Below are 15,358 nucleotides of genomic sequence, written 5' to 3' on the forward strand. Positions count from 1 at the left end.
TCTTGCTTGCAAGAAAATAAGTTTGGCCCCGGAATCAGCTAGCTTGGCAGTGGCATTTCCTCCTCAAATACCAAAAAACTCACACCTGGTTAAAGGTTGCGCTCCATTGAATTAAATCCTCTTGAATGATCACTTTTTCCCCATCAGCAGCATTGGGGTCCACCTTCCCAAATTTTATTTTACTCATAGAATTGTTTGGGAATACCATCATGTTCACGATATCAAATCCGCCGACCAATTCCCTATGGCTATCAAAAGACACTGTTTCTCCCACGGAATTGTTAAAGGAAGTGGCTCGAAGAAAGGGATGAAGCTAGTGGGGGTGAGAAAAGAAAAAGAGAATAAAAATGGAAAACGTATCTGGATTGAAGTCTTGATGTGAAAGCTTTCAGGAGCATACCACTCTATGAAGTCAGTGGGGACTTCAACCCACCAAAAGTTAACCTGAAATATTTGTGAATATTTTAAGTATTTTCTTTCTGCGTCTTCAAGACATTGTCACACATGGAAAACAATGACAATTGACCATCCTGTCACTTAAACATGGAACACAGACGAAACCTCATAAGCATCCATACCACTCTCTTAAGCTCCCAACACAAATTGTTCACACGCCATTTACAAGATGGGCATTTGAATCACACTAGTAGATGGTATATAAGATGGATGGATGGATGGATGGATGGATGGATGGATGGATGGATGGATGGATGGATGGATGGATGGATGGATGGATGGATGGATGGATGGATGGATGGATGGATGGATGGATGGATGGAATTACTTTTTGCAACCAGACTTCTGATAGTGGAACTACAGTTGCATGATCACTTTTCCAGCCCACATTTAGATAACAAGATACCGGCCATTTTATTGTACAGGAATGGCATTTACCTTCATTTCTTCAATTCCCGGTTAGCTTTCTTGCCTTCTGTGGCAATATTATGACTACATTTTGGGCTTCCTTTTGTAGCTCAGGAATTGTGGTATGGGAGCAGAAATGCCATGTTTTGAATAAAATAAGAGCTTTTAATTTTTAATAATGACAACTGGGGAACTTGATAGATGGGCATAACATTACAGCTGGTGTGAAAAATGTAGGGTTGGAAAAATGCACTAGCTTGGCTTTGGCCTCTCTACATTTTATACACTTCAGGTTCACTCCAAATCAAATACACAGTTGATCAATTCTGAGAAAGTCTTTAAAACATGAGACTGAACAAACTGAAAACCTGGTGAAACTGAAACCGACAGTTTCATCTACTGAGGGCTTGTTAGTCTTCTACACGTAACACTTGTAGTTGTGAAGCACTGTGTGCCCCACCATGTATGAGCTGAATTAGTGCTGCTACTTCTTTTGGAAAAGGCTCCTGGTGTTTAAGATGCCTATCACAGGTGGGTGAAACATGATTTAATGAATTTTAGTAGAATGGAAGACCTGCATTGGAGGACAATGGTTAAACATTCTTCAAGCAAGCAACCTATTGAAATAAGATTGCCTTCCTTCGAAGGAAAGACTAAATTAGATCTTCAGTTTTGCCTATAAAAGGACTGTGATGATACTTTAAACTTCCACTCTGTTCCCTTCTACATTACACAGTCTTGATGATGCTACTAATTTCAATGTTAATTTTGTTTCCAGTACTACACAGTTTCTCAACACCCATGTCCCATTGTTTTATAGGAACATTTGAATATAACCATATCATGCCACAAATATAATCATATCCTATACCTCCTGAACACTCATACAGCCCTAAAATCCAATTTTTGTTTGGTTTTGGAAGTGAAGTTCAGTGTGGCATGGGGAAAACTCAGAAAGGAATCCACCAGGCAAAAAGAAGAATTGTCAAACAAGGTTAGGAAACAACCCTCTCTAAGGCACTGAATAGCATGGACCATACTAGGTCAATTAGAGGAATCATCTTACAACTGCAGGAGGCACAGTGGGGAATAGAACTCCCAACCTCTGGCCCTACAGATACCTAAACCACAGAGCTATCCAGCTTGTAAGAATGGCTTCTTACAAGACAGATTCATGTCTTTCTGAAGGTTTACCCAGCTTAAATCTCTCCGACTTTGTGTTGAATATACAGACAGGATTCTGGACATAAAATCATATCAGTCTACAAATGGTACCTGCCAAGGTAGGGGGTTCTGACATCCATATCTTCTGACATTCATCGTTGTCCTACATTTAGCCCTAGACAAGTGCAGGGCGTGTGCCACAGTGTAGACAGCATTGTAGATGCTATAGCTGTGGCCACTCATGCTCTTTTCAAAAACAGTTGCAGGGAGATTGTCTACCTTCTCCTTCCCAGTGCATCGTTCATCAGCCTCCATTAAATCCTGGAGATCCGGAAGGGAACACTCAAAGACCTGCTCCCAGAAGCCTCTGAGGAAATCACCCCTTTGTATAGGGTCAGGTGTTATACTATCCACGTATTCCTGGAACTCTGGAGGTTCATGTGAGTGAACTGCAAATACTATGGTATCTTTCAATATTTCATGACTCAACCTCCTTGTAACACCTGTAGTTATTATGTCAAACTGGGCAGTCACCACCCACAGCTTTCCAAGATAAGCCGCTTCCTCCTCCTGAGGAACCATTAAATTGTGAAATGTGATTATCCACATGACAGCCATAGCGTCGCCAGACATCACGAACACTTTGGTTTTATCCATTGTGGCAGGAAGATTAAATTTATCACTCTGTCTATCAATGAGACGGCCATGGCGAGGGAGTCTTTGCGTGAAGGATGAACACAGTCCATTCTCAGACAGCATTGGCTCCAGGGCCTTCAAGAAATTATCTCCGCTGTCATCATCGGGAGCAAAAAGACCCACCCAGGTCCATCCAAAGTGCTTCAGCAAATGGATTATTCCCATATACTGTTGCGATTCATTGGGAACCATGTGGTAGAAAGGAAGCACCTGTATTTTGCCATCCTTCTCCGATGAAAACGAACCATATGCAAGCTAGAAGAACACAGATAATTTAGATTAGAATAGCATGTTCATCGAAGCTACCAGAATGAATTTGACACAACTCTGAGAGGCAGTGGAAGAGAGGAGGTCCTGGCGTGCTCTGGTCCATGGGGTCACGAAGAGTCGGACAGGACTAAACGACTAAACGAAACAAGCATGTTCTTGTACAATGACTATATAACAAAATCCTTCTGCTCTTTAAACATAGTTCAAAGACTTGTTTGTAAGCTTGAAAGGAAAACATTTACTGGAAACAAGAATGATAGGGGACTGGAAACCAAGCACTATGAGGAAAGGCTGAAAGTCCTGGACATATTTAGCCTTGAGAAAAGAAGACCAAGGAGAGATAGGATAGCACTTTTCAAATCCTTGAAAGGCAATCATACAGAGAAGGGGCAGGTTCTGTTCTTGATCATCCCGCAGTATCCAGAGATTTAAAAATGGGCTCAAGATGCAGGAAGCCAGATTTCAGCTAAATATTAGGAAAAACTTCTTAACTATTAGAACAGTATGACAATGGAACCAATGACCTCGGGAGGTGGTGAGCACTCCAACACTGGAGGCAGTCAAGAGAAAATTGGACAACCATCTGTTAGATTTGCTTTGATTAGGATCCCTGAATTAAGCAGGGGGTTGAACTTGATGGCCATAGAAGTCCCTTTCTACACAACAATTCTATGATTTTATGGGGGGGGAAACCGCTGTTTATCACCCCTTCTTTTGCCCTGTATTTCTTCTTCCATAATTTCCAGAAATCATTTCCAGAAAACATCAGACAAAGTTTAGGATTCAGTCAATCACATCTCTTCCTCCTTTAAAACAGACAACCCACCCACTGTCTGAGAAAGAAATCACTTGAGTCTAATATCAAGCTTGACCCCATGGCACAAAAATCTTCCCCCACTGCTCATTTCTTACCTGTGGAATCTTATAGGATTCTAGAAGTTCTGCAATGTGGAAGGAGATATCAGAGCCCAGTCCCCCGATAATGGCCTTCAGTTTTTTTCCTGACCCACATTTGTAGTTGGGGAAGAATCGGTGTGATTTGAAAATCAAATCTAGGACCGTCCGATAGGCCATCAGCTCATAATAATAGGTGTCGTAGATGTGGAATCCAAGGGTGACATTGGGCAGGATCTCAGGATTTTCGTTGACACTCTTCACAGCGTATGCCAGGGTCAAGATGTGCTGGTAGAACTTGGTCACTGTGCTGCAAACAGAATCAGATAAACTTTCACAGATGAAAACCACAAGGCACATATTGGCTTTCTCAGGATCCCAGTCAGCTCTAAATTTATACATAGGCTCCTCTACCCTTTTTCAAAACATGCAACCATTATAATCATCATTGCCATCAGCCTCTTTTTTATGTCTGGAAAAGGAGACATATTATGAATGTGAAGAATAAGAAGGAGGTTTAAAAGTCGTAAGAGCCAGAGGAGGACCGGTAAATCAAAGGAGAGAAAGGGGCCATGTTAATAGGAGAAGAGACATACGTAGAAAATCCATAAAAATATAAAATATCCCCCAATCTAAACACTCCATGGCTATGTACAACACACTTGTTCTCCCACATATTACCTTTGATGTCTGAATATCATGCTGTTCTACAAAACAAAACCCAAAATTTTGTTAAATCGAAACATTTGTTTTGCAGCATAGATATATATTTCTTTTCTGAGGCTGAAGGAAAATGAGATTTAAATGTTTTATTTTATCAAACTCAGAAAGAATTCACCTAAAAGGATTCATGCAAAAGGAAGAGTTTAGTGCTGATAGCTTAGTGGGTTTTCCTTCCTTCCTTCCTTCCTTCCTTCCTTCCTTCCTTCCTTCCTTCCTTCCTTCCTTCCTTCCTTCCTTCCTGTTCACATCAAGAATTTTTTTCTATAAACAAGATGGGGGGAAAAAACCTCAACAATTTCTAACATAAGAAAACTCTTGAAGAGGGATGAACAACTATACTGTAAGCAAAGAAAGAGCATTTTAAAAGGCTCTTTAAAAAGTGTATGGACACAAGCTCATCAGATACATTTCTGCCGCTTGGAAGTTCTATTCCCTGTAGTTTATTAGATTTTTTCCCAAATACAAACGCTCTACAAAAGCAATGGTGAGTTCCTTACACTGCAAAATCAAGGCCCAAATCTTCAGCAGAAGGCTGGTTTTTGAAGGAGGGTTCATGAAACATACAAATAATATGAGAGACAATCCCACCGATGAGGAGAGACCCTGGCTGATACCACTCATGTGGGACAGGAATGGGGAGAGACGGATATGCAGGACACTTCAGGTGAATTCTTTTGAGGGTTAACACCAGAAAGAAAGCATGGAGCCAAATGATTCTCATCACTTTAATGCTCTTCAGAGCAATTTCTCCAGCATACACCTGACTGGCATCAATGAAATTGTGGAAATCAATCTTGGGTAACAGCCTGCTGTGACAATACTGACAAGACAGTCTATCTGCCCCAACCTCTAGACAACACAAACAAACTTAAGAAAGCATGCTTTGAGGAATAACAGGCGCACATGGATTTAAAACCTATTTCACAGGCTAAAAGTGGAGTGAGGTGGGGGGGTCTGTTAAATTCAAATGGACAGAGCCCTGCCTGGCTTTCATTCCTTCCCCACCTCTGAAGGGCAGAGGATAAGGATTTTATAATGGCTTTCTGACTTCACTGCTGATTGTTTTCTGGAGGATCTTCTGCAAAGTTGTGGGAGCTTTCGTCCACTGAGCTAATTACACAGTGATACCATAATTATAGGGAGAGAGAAGTGTCTCTGCAGAGTTGCAGCCGTGGTTACAGATGGGACCAAATCTCTTGTTGTTCCAAGGTGACCGGACTTCAAAAATACAAGGACTAGCATTTGTCCCTTTGGGTATAGCCAAGTGTACGGGAAAACATCATTGAACTAGAACTTGAAGTCATACTTGGTGTCCTGTTGTAGACTGTATCCTAGGACAAAACAGGACATGTCAGTGAACTAGATTCCAACATGGGCAATATTCCTTAAACCTCTTGCCCTTCTCATTGTAGACATCAATGATGCAGCATTGTGTGCTGCGTTTGTTATGCCGTGATAAAAGAGAGTAGAGAATCTTCTTCCTCATAGGTCTTATGGTTATGAATCCAAATACAGTTAGTACAACTTGGAGGGCATTTTTAATATATTTTTCCTATAGACATCCACTAATAGCAAGGACAGACAAGAGGGCCTTCTTAAATGAAGAGTGCAAAGAAATACAGTAGAGGAAAACAATAGAAAGGGAAAAAACAGAGATCTGTTCAAGAAAATTGGAGACATCAAAGGAAACTTTTGTGCAAAGATGAACATGATAAAGGACAAAAATAGGAGGGACCTCACAGAAGCAGAAGACATCAAGGTGGCAAGAATACATAGAGGAATTATATTAGAAAGATTTGGATGTCCCGGACAACCCAGATAGTATGGTTGCTGACCTTGAGCCAGACATCCTGGAGAGCAAAGTCAAGTGGGCCCTAGAAAGCATGGCTAACAACAAGGCCAGTGGAGGTGATGGCATTCCAGTGGAGCTATTTAAAATCTTAAAAGAGGATGCTGTTAAGGTGCTACACTCAATATGCCAGCAAGTTTAGAAAACTCAGCAGTGGCCAGAGAATGCTCCAAGCTATGGTTTTTCCAGTAGTGATGTATGGAAGTGAGAGCTGGACCATAAAGAAAGCTGACCACCGAAGAACTGATGCTTTTGAATTGTGGTGCTGGAGGAAATTCTTGAGAGTGCCCTGGACTGCAAGGAGATCAAACCTATCCATTCTGAAGGAAATCAACCCTGAGTGTTCACTGGAAGGACAGATCCTGAAGCTGAGGCTCCAGTACTTTGGCCATCTCATGAGAAGAGAAGACTCCCTGGAAAAGACTCTGACATTGGGAAAGTGTGAGGGCAAGAGGAGAAGGGGATGACAGAGGATGAGATGGTTGGACAGTGTCATCGAAGCGACTGTGACAAACCCAGACCTACTGGGATATGTCACACGTTCACTAAGCTGCCACCAACCATTCCCTGTAAGAAGTCACACAGACCAGGGATGGATTTTTAAACAATAAAAAGAATAAGGTTTATTTTAAATACACACAGGGTAAATAAAACAATCAGGTGAATAGGATAAAGTAACGTGGCTTAGTTTCACTCATACATACATACAGTTTGGTTCACACAGAACCTTAACTTAAAGCACAGACCCTGAACCTATCAGTTCTGGCTAACCAACAGACACCTGAACCTATCAGGTTGGTACTCTGACACACAGTAGTACCCTGTCTGACACACAGACTCCCACAACAGCTTCTTCTTCCCAGCTGCTGCTTCGTCACAACCCAGTGTCTCTCAGTGTCTCCTACAGTGTGTGTGTCTTCACCACACAGGCATCACATATTTATACAGTACAGCCCCTCCTCCTGATGTCCCGCCTTCCACTCCCCATAGGATGGAACTTTCCCTCCAAACCCATGACAGACAGGTAACATCAGTGCTGTATGTAACAGCGACCAACATGAATTGGACCCAACTCCAGGAGGCAGTGGAAGATAGGAGAGCCTGGCGTGCTCTGGTCCATGGGGTCACAAAGAGTCGGACACGACTTAATGACTAAACAAGAACAACAATTGTTTTCTAAAAAGTTGATACCTTGTGACCAGATGTGTTGTCAAGTCTTTGGGTTTGAGTCACAAATCTGAGCCTTCCCCCCCTCCCAGGAAAACCAGAGGGCTGGGTGAGATCAGTGATGTGAGTTGAGTCCAAATCATTGGGGGGAGAAAACAGAAACTGAACTCCAGTTACTGATGCGACTCAAGTCCAGCTTGACAGTGAGTCCTGTGACCTATTTGGTGAAATGTTAATTTTAATCAGAATAGATCCTTTGAATTAGTAAGATTTGAATGAGTGATGGTTTGCCATTATGATGGGTCTAAGGTAGCAATCTAGGATTATCAGCTGGATTCCGACCTCTGTTTCAGCTATTCATTTATCTAAATTCATTATCCATTCTCTCTGTGACATATTCATTCATTCATTCATTCATTCATTCATTCATTCATTCATTCATTCATTCATTCATTCATTCATTCATTCATTCAACTTGTATGCCTCCCACACTCTGCAAGAGTCTCCATATGATGTCAGAAAAGGCATACCAAGTAAAATCTGTCTGTGCCTTCATAACCCATTAGTTTTACAGAAAATACACATGGGAATAAATATGGGGGAGGGTATTTAGTTCAGTAAAAAGGTCCAAAGCCATACACAGGGAATGGTTTATGAAGTCTGTAAAAAAGAAACAATAATTATACAAGTCAGTTATCTGTTCCTCTCCTGTGGAATCCACCATGTGTCAATAAATACCCTACGTTGGCTCTTGTTTGCATCCATGGAAAAATCTATCATGAACATTCCATAATAAATTAAGTCTGAATCAAGCTATGCCAATCAAATTTCAAGTTCAGCAATTCAGCCTTTTATCTCTTACTGGCACCTGAATAAACATTGACTTAGACATTGACTCAGCATCCAACATTGACTCAGCATTGACTGAGCATCCAACAATGGCTTCAGTTGGTCTACTCTAAGTTGAGATCGGTACAGGGAGAGTTTTAAAATTGAGGGAAAGTGTCAAAGATACGACCATGGTGATTACCATTAAAGAAATAACACCAAAATGATTTTTGGAGAGTTTTTGTGATTTGAAAGTCTGATTATAATAGTTTTATTAATTGCCATTTTGGAATTCAGCACATCAAAACACATAATAAAAACCATATTTCTTCCATTTATAAGACTCTCCCATGTATAACACTCCCCTAATTTTTACCCCTTTTCCCTTTCAAGGAAAAATACGGTAGCATATTTTATCCCTGAAGGAGATGACTTTTTTAAAAATGGTAGACTGGTGTTTATTGTTGTTTTAACTACATAACTAAGAGTACATCAATGTCTGAAGTTTTTAGTGAGGAATAGATTCAGAGTCGATCTGCTGTATTAATTTCTCGAGGGGTATAATGAAGTTTCAACTACGATGTTTCATTTCAAACTGAAAGTTTATTAAAAAAAACCCACTTGAAATAAAATAGATATGGCCTTATTCCAGTATTTGTTGTGAATTCTTGAATAGACCCACTACAGTCTGCATGCAGAAATCCAATTTCTGCTATCTTCACTCTGCTGGAGACCTTGATGCATGTAGCATAATTTTTTTGGCACAAATTATTGAGATCCTACATGCATTTGGGAACTCCATGTCTTCTGACACAAGAGGGCAGCAATGGTTTAAAAACACAACATTCCGTTGACCCCCAGCATGAATCAGCATGAGAGTCTGTGGTTTCAGCTGGGACACAAACTGTTTTCACAAACCGTTACATGCAAGCTGGTAATATATCTAGTATTTCCACAATTTTGGGATTGAAACTTACCAAAAAACAAAAAACAAAACCTACACGGGGTTTGCTGAGAGGAAGACACTTTCTTGTTTTAAAAAATGTTAACAAAACATCATTTTAGACAATCCATCACATTACAAACAGATAATACAAATAACTGAAAGAAGATCTGCTGGTTAGCTCAATGGCTTAGACATCTGGCTGTGGAACCAGATGTTGGGAGTTCAATTCCCCACTTTGTTTCCTTGACAGAGGTGGGAATCAATGGTTCATAGGGTCTCTTCTAGCTCTGCAGTTCCATGACGATGATAACTTGCACAATCTGTAAGAAATGTTTCTGCAACTGGAACTGGAGTAGTGTTTGATGAAGGACAATGTTCTCCCTCTGGAAAACAGAGGTGGAGTTAGAACAGTTTCCCTTAAGCGAATGTTTCTCCTCTTAAACTAATCTACTTAAGATGTATTTGTGAAGGCTTTCATGGTTGGGATCTCATGGTTGTTGTGGGTTCTTCGGGCTCTTTGGCCGTGTTCTGAAGATTGTTCTTCCTAACATTTCGCCGGTCTCTGTGACTGTCATCCTCAGAGTACAGCACTCTGTGCTCTGGTGTAGTTTGCTTGGGAGTGGAGTATTTAGGGTTCAAAGCCATTGGGATTTGCTTTGAGACATCCAGTTTCCAAGATCTTCACCCTGCTGGAGACCTTTATGCTTTAAGCATGGTGTTCAGAACATGCTGGAGATCCTTCATACATTTGCAATCTTTGTATCTCCTGGCAGGAGGGGGCAGCAGTGCCTTAAGAACACAACAATATCCTGACCCTCAGAAGGATTCAGGGTGATGGTTTGTGGTTTCAGATGCTACTCTGACAGTTTTCAGAAATGATTTCATACAAACTCACAATATGGTTGTTGTGGGTTTTTCGGGCTCTTTGGCCGTGTTCTGAAGGTTGTTCTTCCTAACGTTTCGCCGGTCTCTGTGGCCGGCATCTTCAGAGGACATCACTCTGTGCTCTGGTGTAGTTGGCTTTGGGAGTGCACTCCCAACCATTAGATCCCAGCCATGAAAGCCTTCATGAATAAACTCACAATATATTTGTCACTTCTACAATCCATGGGGATTGAGACTCACCCCAAAGTTTTCTACAAGGATTTTGCTGAGAGTGGAAGATTCTGCTTTTTGGATACATACAGAAATCAAGGCAACAAAAGAAACAACTGCTAGATTTTTCAGTGGCTCAGGCATCTGCCTGAGAAACGTTTCTATAGGGGGAAGTGGAGAGGTGCTTGATGGGGACAATGTGCTTCCATTGGAAAAACAGTGGTGGAGTTACATCTATTCCCCTTTCTGTGATGTTTCTCCTCTTCACTTAGACTAACATCCTCTTGTTTGGCATACTGGGTTACACCAGAGCATGTCCATTGGATCAGTGACAATTAGAGGTGTTGGTTTCCTCCGTACATTTCACTGATTGTAATGGACCTACTCTAGCCACTGAGTTCTCAATTTCTGGTGGATTACTTTCCATTTGTATGATAAAAGAAAGACAAGATGCTGTATGATCGTGTCACACTTTTCATTCTGCATATGAATCCTGCATAAATTGCCTATAGAGGAGAACACAAACATAGATTCTCTCTGTGCATTTTCCCTCATAGGAGCACCAGAAATACATGAAGGTATGATCAGAGCCAATTCCTTTTGGCTATCAAGTTTGTCGTTATACAAGAAGAATGGATTCAGCTGTGTATTAATTAACGAGGAGATTTGTATTCTGAAGGCCATGTTTGCTTTCAGCCACAGAAAGTTCAAAACTTAGTCAGTGCTTTTATTATGACGTGTATGTAAATTTCCCACCACAGCATCCTCTTTAAATCACTCAGATGAACACCCTCGCCAAGAAAACACTGTAGCATAGAGAATTCTGAGGAAGCAGAAATGATTGTGTTGCTTCATTTACTTTTCTATTATGCTGTTTTCAGGGGTAAATACAGCTCCTTTCGAATTCAAAGTTTTCCCGCTAAAGTCTATACGTTTGTGTGCATCCAATGTGCTTACAATGCCTCTTCTTCCAGGTGCCCGGTCGGAGGTTCTGCTGGTTGAGTCTGGAGGAGATGTAAAAAGGCCTGGAGATTCCCTCCGCCTCTCCTGTCGAGCCTCAGGATTCACCTTCAGCAGCTATGCAATGGGCTGGATTCGTCAAGCTCCTGGAAAAGGCTTAGAATGGGTGGCGTACATTGACAGAAGCTCTACTCCCATTTACTACTCAGATGCTGTAAAAGGGAGGTTCACCATTTCCAGGGATAATTCCAACAGCCAGCTGTATTTGCAAATGAACAGCATCAAATCTGAGGACACCGCGGTGTATTACTGTGCAGGATACACAGTGAGAGGAAGTGAATCAGGAGTCGATCAGAAACCCTGTTTTGATCATAGACATCAGCAGGTTTCATACAAGCCAGACTGAATAAGCCTTTGTAGATCTCTGAACTTCCAGCAACTCACAAATTTTTTGCAAGGGCTTCGCTGAGAGTGGAAGGTACTACTTCTGGTGCACATACAGAAATCAAGGCAACAAAAGAAACAACTGCTGGATTGCTCAGTGGCTTAGAAATCTGGCTTTGGAGACAGCGTTTGAGAGATCAATTCCCCGCTGTGTCAACATCACGGCGGCAGGACTTGATAAACTATGGGATCCTTTTCATATCTGTAGATCAAAGATGATGCTGGAGGTGATAACTAGCACAGTCTGCAAGAAATGTTTCTATAGCTGGAAGTGAAGAAGTGCTTGATGAGGAAAATGTTCTTCCATTGGGAAACAGTGGTGGAGTTAAAACTCCTTCCCTCTCTCCAATGTCTCTCCTCTTAGCTTAAACTCATATCCTGTTGCTTAGCATACTGGGTACACCAGAGCATATCCATTGGATCAGTGACAATTAGAGGTGTTGGTTTCCTCCGTACGTGTCGTTGATTGTAGTGGACCTATTCTAGCCACTGAGTTCTCGATTTCTGCTGGATTACTTTCCATTTGTATAATAAAAGAAAGGCAGGCTGCCGTATGATCGTGTTACACTTTTCATTTTGCATATGAATCCTACATAAATTGCCTACAGAGCAGAAGACAAACATAGATTCTCTCTGTGCATGAACCCTCATAGTAGCACCAGAAATACATGAATGTATGATCAAAGTCAATTCCTTTCGGCTATCAAGTTCATCGTTATACAAGAAGAATGGATTCAGGTGTATATTAATTAACGAGGAGACTTTGGAAGATCATGTTTGCTTTCAGCCACAGAAAGCTCAAAACTCAGCCAGTGCTTTTATCTTGACCTGTATGCAAATGTCCCACCCCAGCTTCCTCTTTAAGTCAGTCCGATGAACACCCTCTCCCAGGTACAGTAGCCCTTAGAATTGGAACCACTTTTTCCCCAACTAACTGAAAGGGCCTGAGGAAGCAGAAATGATTGTCTTGCTTCATTTACTTTTCTGTTCTGCTGTTTTCAGAGGTAAATATCTCCTTTCGAATTCAAAGGTTTCCCAGTACAGTCTTTGTGTGCATCCAATGTGCTTACAATGCCTCTTCTTCTAGGTGCCCAGTCGAAGGTTGTGCTGGTGGAGTCTGGAGGAGATGTAAAAAGGCCTGGAGATTCCCTCCGTCTCTCCTGTCAAGCCTCCGGATTCACCTTCAGCAGCTACGGCATGCACTGGATTCGTCAAGCTCCCGGAAAAGGCTTAGAATGGGCGGCGTACATTAGCACAAGCTCTAGTCCCATTTACTACTCAGATGCTGTAAAAGGGAGATTCACCATTTCTAGAGATGATTCAAACAGCCAGCTGCATTTGCAAATGAACAGCCTGAAGTCTGAGGACACCGGAGTGTATTACTGTGCAAGAGACACAGTGAAAGGAAGTGAATCAGGAGTCAATCAAAAACCCTCTTTTGATCATAGCCAGCAGCTGGACCTCTCAGCAGCTTTCGACACCATCGACCATGGCTGTATTTGAATCAATGTAGTTTGTTGTACATTAAAAAAATATCCCCTGAAAATAATCCCTAATGTGTTTTTGGAGCAAAATTAATATAGGACCCTGTCTTATTTTCTGAGAAACACAGTTCCTGGCCAATGATCTGCCTCCTCACTCTTACTCCCTTCAATTTCCCACCCCTTCAATTTCCCACACTTCCTGCTTTAATTTTAATTTAATTATTTTTTAAAATTATTTTAAGGAAAGGGTGGAGGGGGTGGAGGAGTAGGGGGGAGAGCTCAGAGACTCCCTTACAGCAACTGTACCCCCTTATTACTCCTCACCTCCCAGCTCATCATCCCCTGCAACTCTCTGTACCAATGCCCTAGGGCACGCTTGTGCAACCTTGGCCCTCCAGATGTTCTTGGACTTCAACTCCCAGAAGCCTTCAGCACCACCTCTGCTGGCCAGGATTTCTGGGAGTTGAAGGCCAAGAACATCTGGAGGGCCAAGGTTGGACAAGCCTGCCCTAGGGCCTTGAAGGCAAATTATTATTTTAATATTACTTTTATTTTATTTATTTTAAAGAGCTCTGGCAATGCTGCCAAGGCACAGCTAAAACTAAGATCCCCCAATACCTTGGGGCACGGCTCAAATCCCAGCAGGGATCCTCCAGAGCTGCTCCAGCCACGAAGGGTGAAAGTGAAAGTGGTTGGCTCCAAGGAAGCAGTACAGTGGGGTCTCGAATTACGAACTTAATCCGTATTGGAAGGCAGTTCTCAGGTCGAAAAGTTCTTAAGTCAAATCTGCATTTCCCATAGGAATGCATTGAAAACCATTTAATCCGTATCTGCTCTTTTCGTCCATAGAAATTAATGGGAAGCTGCTATTCCGCCTTCTGCCACTAGAGGGGGATATTTTTTCTTTTTTTCTTTTAACCTAAAATGACTTAGCTTTTAAAAAAAGGAAAAAAAGAGTTCGTAACTCGAATCTAAGTTCGTAAGTCGAGTCCATATATTCCTATGAGAGTGGTTCGTAAGTCGAAACGTTCGTATGTCGAGCCGTTCGTAAGTCGAGACCCCACTGTCCTCCTCTTCACTTTGCAAGTAGAAAAGAGAATAGAGCAGGCACGGCCAGGCAGACTTAAAGGGTTGCCTTTAGCCCTGCCTGACTGACATCCTCTGACTTTCCCTGCTGACATTTCTACCAGATGGGCAGGCAAAGAAGTCCCACCCCAGCAGCTCTGCCCTGTGCCGACGGAGTCTTGTGTCTCCCGACACAAGGGGGCAGCAATGGCTTAAAAACACAACTATCTGTTCACCCTCAGTAGGCTTTAGTGGATTGTGGTTTTCAATGTTGGACAGTTTTGTAAAACGGTTTCATGAAGACATAATATTTGACACCTCCACCACCCATGGGCATTGGGCTAAGTCATCTGGCTGTGGAACCAGAGGTTGGGAGTTCAGTTCCACCCTCTTCCTTGACAGGGGCAGGACTCCAAGATCTATAGGGTCCCTTCTAGCTCTGCAGGTCCAAGATGATGAGGATGGTGATAACCTGCACAATCTTAAAGAAATGTTTCCATAGCTAGAAGCTGCAGGGTGCTTGACAAAGGACTATGTTCTTCCACGGGGAAGTAGCAGTTGAGTTAAATCCACTCCCTTCTCTCTGATGTTTCTCTGCTTCACTTAATCCAACGTTTTCTGGCGGACTTCACATCCTGCTTCCTGACTCCTTCCATCACATAATGCTGGCTAAAATCCTGTTGTTTGGTTTACTGAATTGCCCCAGAACATGTCTGTTGGAGCATTGAGGATTTGTGATTCGAGTTCACTCCATCTGTTCTATTGAATCTACTGGGCGTACTCTAGATGCAGCTAGAGAGAGGCGCTCAACATGATTTGGGTCTTCAGTGCAGTTCAGTGGATTGGGCCCACGGGGGTTGCCTGGGCACCCTAGATTTCCCCTCCCCACCTCCTCCCACAGGTGTCCCA

At 42.2% G+C, this 15,358-nt stretch overlaps 1 long non-coding RNA gene across 1 annotated transcript in view; it reads right to left on the reverse strand.

Annotated features, from left to right (window-relative positions):
- Positions 1-920: 920 nt before the first annotated feature.
- The window catches only part of LOC144583746 (uncharacterized), a 35,660-nt gene continuing 21,222 nt past the window's right edge, over positions 921-15,358 (reverse strand). Inside the window, exon 2 of the long non-coding RNA XR_013537663.1 lies at positions 921-4,198. This is a non-coding gene — a long non-coding RNA (uncharacterized LOC144583746). The remainder of the gene's footprint in view (positions 4,199-15,358) is intronic.

The sequence above is a fragment of the Pogona vitticeps genome, chromosome 6 (assembly GCF_051106095.1).
Source record: "Pogona vitticeps strain Pit_001003342236 chromosome 6, PviZW2.1, whole genome shotgun sequence".
NCBI lineage: Eukaryota > Metazoa > Chordata > Lepidosauria > Squamata > Agamidae > Pogona > Pogona vitticeps.